Raw genomic sequence first — 12,791 nt, forward strand, 5'->3', positions numbered from 1 at the left:
TTTTAAATTTTTTTTGAGACGGAGTGTCGCTCTGTTACCCAGCCTGGAGTGCAGTGGTACGATCTTAGCTCACTGCAGCCTCCAGCTCCCGGGTTCAAGCAATTCTCCTGCCTCAGTCTCCTGAGTAACTGGGATTACAGGTGCCTGCCACCATGCCTGGCTAAGTTTTGTAATTTTAGTAGAGATGGGGTTTCACCATCTTGGCCAAGCTGGTCTTGAACTCCTTACTTCGTGATCCACCCACCTCAGCCTCCCAAAGTGCTGGAATTGCAGGTGTGAGCCGCTGCTCCCAGCCAGCATTGTTTTAATAATCACACAATGGCACTAACATTGTTTTAACAATCACACAACAGCAGTGATGGCACAGATGCAGGGCTGCCATCAATGACACATGTGGGGGACGATGAGTCCCCTCCCTGCCAATTCTCTGCTTACCAAAGGGGTGAAGTGCACAGCCTAGAAGCTGGCAGCAACAGCCAGGCCATGCTGGAGGCTATGCTGAGGAGACGGCCTGGCTTACAGAGCAATGATTAGAGCTGGCCCTTGGCCATGTGCCTAGCTCTGTTCTAAGCAGTTTCTGTATATTAACTCATGGAGTCCTTACATCAAGCCTATGAGGTTTCTGAGATTATCATGCCCATTTTACAGATGAAGAAACTGAGGTCCACATTCAGCGACTTATTCTCATAGTCAGCAAATAGCAGAGCTCAAAGGCAAGCACAGCTATGAGAGTGCCAGGGTCAGCGCTTGTGACTGCTATATAGGGCTGCCTCCTGCCTGGAGACTTCACACCCAGAATTGGGGGTGGGTTCGTGATGGAGAAAGGTGAGACTCCAGAGTGAGGATGCTATAAAGTGTAGCTATGCAGGCAGAAGTGGGAGGGTGGCTGTCATGGCCAGAGGCAAGAATACTGAGCACATTGTAAAACTGCCAGGAGGCCTGAAGTGGAACCCTCACTCCTTCCTGGGTTGGAGTCTATAAGTGCTTGAAGGCAGACGCAGTGTCTTTAAGGCCTCCTTTGTGTCTCCCTCCTCACCTAGCAAACGTCATGCACATGGAAGATGCTCAAAAAACGATGCATAGTTGAATTTCCAATCAGTTCCCACTGACAATAGGATTTTATAGGTATTTCACGTACTGAACATCTTGAGAGCAGGTGGTGATTGTAAAAGGTCCATTGTAACCCCCTTGATGTAGTTTGGATGTTTGTCCCCTCCAAATCTCATGTTGAAAGATGATCCCAGTGTTGCAGGTGGGGCCTGGTGGGAGGTATCTGGGTCCTGAGGGCAGATCTCTCAGGAATGCCTTTGTGCTGTCTCCATGGTAATGAATGAGCTCTCCCTCTGGTAGTTCATGTGAGAGCTGGTTGTTAATTAAAAGGGCTGGAACCTCTCCTCTCTCTTGCTCCCTTTCTTGCTGGTGACATGCCTGTTCCCGCTTCACCTTCTACCATGAGTAAAAGCTCCCTGAAGCCTCACCAGGAGCCAAGCAGATGCCAGCGCCATGCTTTCTTTTTATTATTATTTTTTTGAGATGGAGTCTCATGCTGTTACCCAGGCTGTAGTGCAGTGGTACAATCTCAGCTCACTGCAACCTCTGCCTCCTGGATTCAAGTGATTCTCCTGCCTCAGTATCCCGAGTAGCTGGGACTACAGGTGCACACTACCATGCCCAGCTAATTTTTGTATTTTTGGTAGAGATGAGGTTTCACCATGTTGGCCAGGCTGGTCTTGAACTCCTGACCTCAGGGTGATCCACCCATCTCGACCTCCCAAAGTGCTGGGATTATAGACTTGAGCCACCATGCCCAGCCATCACCATGCTTTCTATACAGCCTGCAGAACCATGAGCCAATTGAACCTCTTTTCTTTATAAATTACCCAGCCCTGAGTATTCCTTTATAGTGATGCAAAATGGACTAACACACCTCTGATGTCTTTCCTCTTCCAGGATAACTTTCCCAATGAAAGAAAAGGAATGAAACTATGCCTGCTGTCATTCCCAACTTCATACTGGGCCCTGTACTAGGTAATTTATACCAGTATCTCTTACAGTGACACAGACATGTATATTACATGACTTTTCAGTCTCAACGAAAACTTGTGATATGGTTTGTCTCTGTGGTCCCACCCAAATCTTGTGTTGAATTTTAATCCCCAGTGTTAGAGGTGGGGTCTGGTGGGAGAGATTGGATCATGGGATGGTTTCTAACGGTTTAATTCCATCCCCCTAGTGCTGTCTCAGGATAGAGTTCTCATGAGATCTGGTTGTTTAAAAGTGTGTAGCACCGGCCAGGCATGGTGGCTCATGCCTGTAATTCCAGCACATTGGGAAGCTGAGGTGGGAGGATCATGAGGTCAAGAGATTGAGACCATCCTGACCAACATAGTGAAACTCCTTCTACTAAAAATACAAAAATTAACTGGACATAGTGGCAAATGCCTGTAGTTACAGCTACTTGGGAGGCTGAAGCAGGAGAATCACTTGAACACAGGAGGCAGAGGTTGCAGTGAGCCAAGATGGCACCACTGCACTCCAGCCTGGTGACAGAGTGAGACTCCATCTCAAAAAAAAAAAGAAAAGAAAAAAGAAAAGTGTGTAGCACCTCCTGCTTTGCTCTCTTCCTCCTTCTCTGGCCATGTAAGATGTGCCTGCTTCCCCTTTGTCTTTTGCCATGATTGTAAGTTTCCTGAGGCCTCCCCAGCCATGTTTCTGCCATGACTGTAAGTTTCCTGAGGCCTCCCCAGCTGTGCTTCCTGTACAATCTGCGGAACTGGGAGTCAAATTAGCGGAACTGGGAGTCAAATTAAACCTCTTTTCTTTATAAATTACTCAGTCTTAGGTAGTTCTTTATAGCGATTTGAGAATGGACTAATACAACTTGTAACCCTACGTTGGCAAAACAAACAAACCCAAATCCAACTAAGATATTGTATCAGTCCATTTTCACGCTGCTGATAAAGACATACCTGAGACTAGGTAATTTACAAAAGAAAGAGGTTTATTGGACTTACAGTTCCACATAGCTGGGGAGGCCTCACAATCATGGTGGAAGGCAAGGAGGCACAAGTCACATCTTTTGTTGATGGCAGCAGGCAAAGAGAGAGCATGTGCAGGGAAACTCCCATTCTTAAAGCCATCAGATCTCGTGAGACTTATTCACTATCATGAGAACAGCATGGGAAAGACCCACCCCCGTGATTCAATTATCTCCCACTGGGTCCCTCCCACAACATGTGGGAATTATGGGGCTACAGGATGAGGTTTGGTTGGGGACACAGAGCCAAACCATGTCAGGTAGCCACCATCTCTGCAAGTGGTAGGTTCCAGCCTCTCTTATTCTCTCTTTTGAAGCAACTTTATTGAGGCAAAATTTATATTCCATAAAATTTATTCATTACACTTCAATGCTTTTTGGTAAATTTACTAAACTGTGCAGCCATCATCACAATCCAGTTTAGAACATTTTTACCACACCAATAAGATCCGTTGTGCCTATTTATCATCCTTGCTTCAATTCTCAACCCAAGGTAACCACAGATCTACATTCTAACTCTATAGATTTGCCTGTTCTGGACATTTCATATACATGGAATCATGTATTTTTTGTTTTGGAATCATGGTGTTTTGTGTCTGCCTTCTTTCACTTAGCATAATGGTTTGAGGTTCATCCACATTGTAGCACATATCAGTGTTTCATTCTTTTTTTATTGAGACCTAATATTCCATTGCGTAGACATGTCAACCTTTGTTTATCCATTCACCTGTCCACAGCCATCTGGACTGTTTCCAGTTTTCAAGTATTACAATAAAACATCTAGGAACATTCGTGTTCAAGTCTTCATGTGGGCACATGCTTTCATTTCTCTTGGGTAAATACACAGGAGTGAAATTGCTGGGTCGTATGGCAGATGCATATTTAACTTTTTAAGAAACTGCCAAACTGTTTCCAAAGTGTCTGCCCCATCTTACATCCCTGCCAGCATCATATGAGGGTTTCTGTTTCTCCCCATCCTCGCTAGCACTGGTTCTTCTCTGTCTTTGTCAGCTTCTCTTCTTAAGGTAAATGACTATAGTTGATATTTATTTTATTTTATTTTTTGAGATGGGATCTCACTTTGTCACCCAGTCTGAAGTACAATGGGCATGATCACAGCTCACTGCAGCCTCCACCTCCCCAGCTCAAGTGATCCTCCTACCTCAGCCTCCCGAGTAGCAGGGACCACAGGCATGTGCCACCGTGCTGGCTATACAGTTGACATTTGTTGAAGACTTACTGTGTGTCAGGCACACGTGGCTGTTCCCCAGGCTTTGTCCTCACAATCCCATGAGAAAGTGCCCTTGGCACACCCATTCAGCAGGTGAGGGGACTCGGGTGTGGAGATGAGAGGTGTCTGCCAAACAGGATGAAAAGCTGAGTGTGTGCGCGTCAGGCCCAACAAGAGCAGAGAGGGGCAGAAGGTGCATCTGAAGTGGGGCAGAGAGGCACTGGGCCTGTCTTGGAGAAGCCTGAGGTCTGGGGCCAGGAGGAGATGGGAAAATGAGGCCAGGAAATGTTCCCTGGACAACAGTTAGGAAGGTCATACTTCCCAGGCAACAGGCATGACTGGGAATGACCAGCAATTCCCAAGGCCAGTGCCCGGGAGCCCAGGCCCTCCTGAGTTTCTGTTCCATGGAACAAAGAGGCCTTTGCTGCCCAAAAGAGGCAGCGGCCTGTTCTCCATGGGGACGACCTCTCACACGGCGCCTTGCTGCGGACCCTCATCCATTAGCCATGCCAAGATTCAAGGAAGAAAGTTACTGTCCAGCAGCCAGCAGGTAGGAGGCGGCCTGCGCTCCGTAGCCCTCAGTAAATCACAGCACTCAGTTGGCGTCTTGCTGGATTGCAATTACAATCCTTCAGGCCCGACACAAAATCATTGGGTTGGTAAGAGGAGAGTACCTGGGTAATGTGTTTAACAAAAATTAACCTGGTTAAGTCCTGACTCTATAGAAAATGAGAAAGTGTGGATGGGCCTAATCGATTTGTCCACAGCCCAATTTACTCCAGGGCTGGCTTTGGGTTTCAGTTAAGTGGGTCCACCCGAAAACAGGGATACTCGTTTTATTAAATTACCTCTTTGATTATAGAGTCCAGAGTATGGCAGAGTTTGTTTTTACGTTAGCCTTGGGGGCTGGTGGATGGAGGAGAGGGGGTTTTGGTGCACACATATGCTTACACACGCTTGCACCTGTGCACACACCCCCTTGTCCATATAAGCATGCAAACAAACCTTTCCAGGGTGAGAAGGGTTAGTAAATATTTACCTGCCCTCCCACTGGGAGTCGAAAGTATGGATTTGATCAAATACTCATTTACTCTCTGCCCACCACCACTCCCCATCCCCTTGGTCTCTTGGCAGATAAATGATGTTATTTGAAGGTATTCTTGAAATTTCTGATGGAGACTGTTTCTTAAGTGCTTTTAGAGTAGGCCTATACTTTGTAATACTTGTCATATTCTGGCTAGTAAACTCCTGGCCTTTAAAAGCCGGAACCTTACTCTGTTTCCTGAATACAAGGGAATAGGTCATTAACTATGAATTTCAAATGAAGCAGATTTACAGTATATATCACAGAAATATGTTTCTGAGAGACAGCAAGTACCAAGGAATCCATGGAGCAGAACAAGCCAAGAACTCAGGGAAAGATTAGCTGGTATGGGGAGTAGGCTTTTGTTTTTTTCTCAGGTTTTTGCAGCTCATTTGGCCCAGTCCAGGACTCTTGTTCCAGGTTCCTGCTAGAAACACCTTTTTGGTTCCCTTTGCTCCCCCTTCAATGTGGAGCCCCACCCGGTGAGGTCCCTAGAAGACTTGATGGTGGAAATGACCACGTCTGGGGGTTAATCCTGGGAAGCTGGGGATGGGGAATTGGTTGGGGTAGGGTTAATTAGGGAAATGAGAGAGATAGTAATGGAAGTACATTAAGGTTGGGTCAGCTGGTTTGATGGTTTGTTTTATGTGTCAACTTGGCTAGGCCATAGGACCCAGTTATTCAGCCAAACACTAACCTAGATGTAGCTGTGAAGGTATTTTGTAGACATGGCTTACATCTACAATTTAAAGAGATTACCCTAGATAATATAGGTGGGTTTCATCCAGTCAGTTGAAGGCCTTAAGAACAGAAATTCAAGTTTCCTAGAGTAGAAGAAATTCTGCTTAAGACTTCAGCATCAACTCTTGCCTGAAATTCCAGACTGCTGGCCTGCCCTCTCCAGAATCCTGTGAGTCAATTCCTTAAAAATCCATCCACCCATCCAACCATTTGCCCATCCATCCACCTATCCATCCATCTATCCATCCATCCATCTATCTGCCCATCCATCCATCCACCCACCCATCCACTCATTTATCCTTTCATCCATCCATCTATTCATCCATGCATCTACCTGTTCATTCATTCATTCACTCATTCATTCATTCATTCATTCATCCATCCACCTATCCATCCTATTGGTTCTATTTCTCTGGAGCACCCTGACTAATACAGCTGGCTCCTGGCAATAATTTTTGGACCTCTTTCCCTCATCATTTCTCATCATCCTTTTTCACTGGCCACCATCTTGAATGGAAGACCCCCATGTCAGCGCTTTGCACAAAGCCTGGCACATGGTGAGTGCCCAGTGAGCATTAGCCAGTTCCGCTCTTATTGCTCCCTACCTGGGATGACTTTTCAGTTTCTTTTGAGCTCTCTGAAGTTGTTGTAGATACTGTTGGCTGCCCACTGAGCCTTCACCTTTCTTCTTATAAATAAATAAATTGAACCCTGCTTTTGTTCCAGCAATAGAGTGCTCAGCTCCAGGGGCTGGGTCATGACTGGTCTCGGCCAGTCATAGTACTTCTACCTCTCTTTGCTGGTGATGGGTCTCTGGTGGGTATGTGACCCAGCTGTAGCCTAAGAGATGTTCAGGGAAAGTTAGTGGGGCATTTGGGAACATTTTTGGCCTGATAGGAGAAGCTCAGGTAGCAAATGCACTGTTCTTCCTATTTCTCTCTTCTGGATCTTTAACATAAAATTTAGATGAAATGCACACATCTCAATGAGTTTTTGCATGTATGTATACCCAAGTAACTATTATGCCTATGCATATATGCTACCCGGATCAAGGTGTAAGCCATTTCCAGCACCCCAGAAGACTCCCTCCTGCCCCATCCCGGTCAATAGCTCCTACCAGAAGTAATCATTCTTCTAATTTCCACTAATCTTTTATCACCATAGATGAGTTTGTTTGCTCCTGAACTTTATATAAAAGAAATCACTCACAATGGCTTCATTTGTGCTTCTTTTGCTGAACATTGTGACTGTGAGAGTCACTTAGGTTGTTAATGGTAGCAATGCCTCATTTTGTTTTTATTGCTGTGAGCTTTCCACTTTGTAAACACGCCCCAATTTATTTATCCATGTTTCTTATTTATTTATTTATTTGTTTATTCATATATTTATTTTTAGTTTTTAGAGACAAGGCTCACTCTGCCCCCCAGGCTGGACTGCTGTGGTGCCATTCTAGCTCACTGCAGCTCCAAACTCCTGAGCTCAAGTGATCCTCCTGCCTCAGCCTCCTGAGTAGCTGGGACTACAGGTGCATGCCACCATACCTGGCTAATTTTTAAATATTTTGTAGAGACAGGGTCTTACTCTGTTGCTCAGGCTGGTCTTGAACCCTGGGCTCAAACGATCCTCCTGCCTGGGCCTCCCAAACTGCTGGGATTACAGACGTGAGCCCCTGTGCCCCGCCTGGGGCCCATCGTGACTTTGCTCCTTACTTGTGGTGGTGCTGGCATTTTGCGTGGCTGTGCTCATCTCTCTCAGCAAAGCCAACCAGACCCATTCAGACCCTAACTTCCCCAAGAAGCCTTCCCAGATATCCCCTCTAACCCCACAATGCCTCCATTTCCAGCTGTGACTAATCTGTCACCTCTGAACTCCCATCAGGCTGCAGTTGTACCCGGAGGAACTTTATTTAGTCACACCTTCCTTCATCTATTCAACAAGCATTTGTTAAGTGCCTGGTCCAAGTAGCTATTCTAAGCATAGAGGATATAGCAAGGAATAAAATGAGCCCAGGTCCTGCCCTCATGGAGGTTTCTGTCAGGTTGGGAGGTAGAGTAGATAGGTCACATATCTGATGATGGCCGTGCTATAGAGAGACACCCGGATGGGGAACAGGAAGAGTGAGGAATGGGCAGTCAATACTTCCAATAGGGTTTTCAGGAAGACTTCACTGATAAGCAGTGGCATGAGCCTGGTGGGTAGCTGGGGGAAGGATGTTTCAGGCTGCGGGGATGGAATGGAAAGTGCAGAGGCCTCTGGGAGTATTGAACAATGAGTTTGATGCAGAATGAGCAAAGGGATCCTGGGAGAAGATGAGGTCGGACCATGTAGGATCTTGCAGGGCAAGGTGAATGTTTTGGCGTAGGCTCTGAGTGACATGGGAATTACTGGAGTCTTTGAACAAAGGTGTTATCTGAACTGCCTTCCATTTTATTTTATTTTATTTTGTTTTGTTTTGTTTTCTTATTTTAGAGACAGAGTCTTGCACTGTTGCCCAGACTGGAGTGCAGTGGTGTGCTCTCGGCTCACTGCAATCTCTGCCTCCCGGATTCAAGCGATTCTCCTGCATCAACCTCCCGAGGAGCTGGGATTACAGGTGACAGCCACCATGTCCAGTTAATTTTTTTTGTATTTTTAGTAGAGACAGGGTTTTGCCATGTTGGCCAGGCTAGTCTTGAATGCGTAACCTCAGGTGATCCGCCCGCTTCGGCCTCCCAAGGTGCTGGGATTACAGGCATGAGCCACTGTGCCTGGCCTTTTTTTTTCTTTTTTTGAGCTGCCTTTCCTTGTAAAGCTCTCTCTGCTGCTTTCTGTTGAGGAAAATATTGTAAGGTGTGCAGGGAGGGGGCAGCAGGGTGTCTAGTGAGGAGGTTGGTGAGAGAGGGAGGTGCAGGGGCTGGAGCCATGGAGGTGGAGGTGACTGGAAGTCCCTGGAGGGCAGTTTGGTGGAGTGGTGAAGCACACAGGCACTGGAGCCATCTATCCTGCCTTTGACCTTAGCCCCATCACTTCACAGCTACTTAACCTCTGTGTGACTTAGCTTCCTCATCTGTAAAATGGGGATACAAGTACCTACTCCATAGAGCCACCATGATGACTGAACGACTTTTTTTTTTTTTTTTTTGAGACAGGGTCTCTCTCTGTTGCCCAGGCTGGAGTGCAGTGGTTCACTGCAGTCTTGACTTCTTGGTCTCAAGCGATCCTCCACTTTAGCCTCCCAAGTATCTGGGACCGTAGGTGCATGCCACTACACCTGGCTAATTTTTAAATTTATTTTTTGTAGAGACAAGATTTCACTCTGTTGCCCAGGCTGGTGTCGAACTCCTGTCCTCAAGCGATCCTCCAGCCTCAGGCTCCCAGAGTGCTGGGATTACAGGTATGAGCCACCGTGCCTGACCAAAGGTTGAGTGATTTCATATGGAAAGTGTTTACAACAGCACCTAGCCTGCAGCACGTCTAACTCGTGTTAGCTAATATGCAGAGGTGGAACCAGCGAGTCTTGCTAGCAGTTAAGTGGGATAGAGAAAGAGGGTCAAAGATGGTTTCAACGTTTTAGTTCAAATATCTGGAGGAATCGTGGAGGTGAATTTTAGATGAGTTTGAGATGCCTGTTGTTACTTAGGTGGAGGTGCTCAGGAGTTCAGTACACAAGTTAGTGGCTCACAGCGGAGGCTGAACACCAACACAGAGAAGGTACTTTGCTCACTTGAACCTGCAGAATCCTTAGTTCACTAAGCTGTATTGTGTTTTGCCCATCGTGTATTTCGTCTTATAAACAGTAGTCTCTTTAGTTAGCAGGAAATCTCCTGACTCTCTAGACCTAGCTTTCTCCCTTAGGCCTGGGGCTTCTAGCAGATTCCAGTGTAAACACAGTACAAGGCCAGGATTCGCAGACAGGCTGCTCATGGTCTGGCAGGAGTAATGCTCTTCTTAGGGAGTCACAGGGCGGGGCTTGTCCTTGTGGGGAGACGCAAGAGACAGCCTTCCTTCTGGGGCCTCTATTCTATGCTTTTTGGAGGTCTGAGTCTCTGAGCCTTGTAGTGATTCCTGGAGCACCAGCCCCATAGGGAGCTGGACTTACCTTTGCAACAGCAGGTCCCTGGATGGCCAAAGGACAATCTTCCTTCCCTCCCTCTCTCCTTTCTTTCTTCCTTTTCTCATCCTTCTCTTCTTTTCTGTTAGCCTTAAAAGAATATAATAACAAACCAATTTTTATGTATGTATGTATGTATATATCTCTCTATCATCTTTCTATCTATATCACCATCATCCATCCATCCATCCATCCATCCATCCATTTATCCATCCATCCTAACATCTCTATCTACCTATCTATTCCTTTCAGGAGGATTTTGGGGATAAAATACACTCACAGGGTCTTTGTTTTGAAGGGACCTTCAATTTCATGGAGTCCAGACTTCATTTTACTGCTGAGAGAGCAAAGTGACTTTCCCAGAGTAACACATGTCTCCTGTGGCAGAGCAGGGATTAGCCCCCAGGTCTCCCGAATCCCCTCACCCGTCCTGTGGCTCTGATTGCACTCAGTCACCACACAGCTGGCAAGCCTCAGGGTGAGGCTGGAGGCCTCTCTGCAAGGGTCCTCTCTGAGGCCTGAGGCAGCCTCTGCCATACCTGGGGCTGCCCCTAAGGTGCCCTGCTGAGGCAGCGCTCCTTTTATGGGGGCACTAGCCGTGGGGGATCTGTTCCTGCAGACCCCTGATTCGGCGACAGATGGATAAAGTACACTGGCACACAGATATTCTCCTCTGCCAGTCCAGCTGAGGGTCCACTTACAGGCTCCAAGCTGAGTTCTGTAAACAGTTGCAACTGGGTCCTGATCAGCGAGTGAGGCTCGCATTTATTCAGTAACATTAATTAACAGAAGTTGTGAGGAAACACCACTAGAGGGTAAAGATGAAAGGCCAGGTTCTGAGGCCTAAAGCAAACACCATTTGTGGGTGATAAACTTCTGTGGACCTCCTTGAGTGGGAGGCAGTAAAGTACCCTGTAGGGCAAAGGTCAGTCTTAAGCCCATATAAGTAAACAGGTTAGTAAGGTAAACTTCCCACATTCCTTTGTCCTTGCACCCTAATCTTTCTGGCTCCTGCAAAGAGACCCCGGCTGCCTTCAGCCAAGCAATCTGAAGCTATGCAAACTCTTAGGCCTTCCAAGAGAGTTTTTAGCTCTTACTATAACTATGTTTAATATTTTTCCCACCAGCCTGATTGAACCCCAACACCATGCCCCCTGCTGCCCTCACCTCCTAGTGTTTCAGTCCAGGCCACCTGGAGTAGGTGAGTTTGCTGTTAGGTGACACCTCTCCAGTGGGTTGTTTCTAGGGCATCATGATAAGAAGAGCTACCATTTGTTGAATATTTACCATGCACCAGACACTGCACTTGGCACCCTTGAGGGGTCAAGGTCAGGGAGGTCATTGACTACCCAGAGATCCCAGCTAGTAAGTGGTGCAGGTGGCAAGTCTAGCCCTGGTGTCTTCATTAGTCCATCTGCAGCTGCCGGTATGGAAACCACCTTGTACTCCCGGGAAACACTTTGGGCGGGGGATGTGAGGGCCTGGGCTCTCTAGCTAGCTGTGTGACCTTGGTACACTCTGATTGGATTTTCTCATCTGCTGTGAGCCTCTCAGTTCCAGCCCTGCCTTCCACATGCGGTGCTGCAAACTGGAAAGTGCTGTGCTCCCTGGAGATGATGCTGTCCCTTGGCTTGGCTCTTCATCTGATGGTCATTCGATTCAGCCGGTGCTGGCCACATACTGCTAGTATCCTGCCTCCATCTCCCTCCTCATCTGCCAGGGGTGAAATGTACTACACGAGAGCTCCCTCTGGGACCAGGGATGGGCTGTGTTCTCCAGCGGCTGCAGGAGCTTTGATTTCTCTCGTCTTTGATGTGGGGGCTGGAGGATGGGGCAAGGATCCTGCTCTGTGGAGCCAGACAATACTGCCTTTGTGAACCCTGCCCCGGGGCATTTGCCCACAGAAACCTGCCCGCTCAGAACTGCCTCTTGGGGAAAAGCAGCCTTGGGAAGAAGGGGAACAATGAACTTGTCATGTTCAGGAGCCAGCAGAGCCCGGGCCAGAGCTGGTACTGGGTGATTTAGGAGGCAGACTCAGGGGCCCTGTTAGTACTTGAGAAAGACATGGCATTAGGCTGGCAGGGATGGGAGCCTCTGGAATGTGTGGGAAGGGTGTGGTCTTCTGTGGCTGCAGGATCGAGTCCCCACCCACTTCTCTCATCCTGTGCCACCTTGTCCCTTGGCCCCACTCTCCAGCCCACAGTGGCAGCACTTCGTCCTGCCTCAGGGCCTTGGTACATATAGAGCCTTTGCTTGAGATTTTAATCTTTCAAATATGCAGAAAACTATAGAACATAATTATCCATATACATCTGGGTGCCTATAGCTGGACAGATATGAACATTTTGTCACTTTTTGCTTCAGAATATTGCTTTTTAAACTATTTTTATTCAAAATTCACAGTGTAGAAAAGGATATGCCATGTCCTCCCTCCATGGACCTGCAAGCACCTAGTCCTTCTCAGAGGCCTCTGACGCCATCGTTCAAGAGTGTGCTTTCTGAGATATTCTGTGCATACGCAAGCATATGTGCATTGCACATACATATGCATGTGTATAACCATATATTACAAATGATAGCATAGTCATAGTTCTGTCACTTGCCCCCC

Source organism: Colobus angolensis, unplaced genomic scaffold (assembly GCF_000951035.1).
Source record: "Colobus angolensis palliatus isolate OR3802 unplaced genomic scaffold, Cang.pa_1.0 Scaffold4, whole genome shotgun sequence".
Lineage (NCBI taxonomy): Eukaryota > Metazoa > Chordata > Mammalia > Primates > Cercopithecidae > Colobus > Colobus angolensis.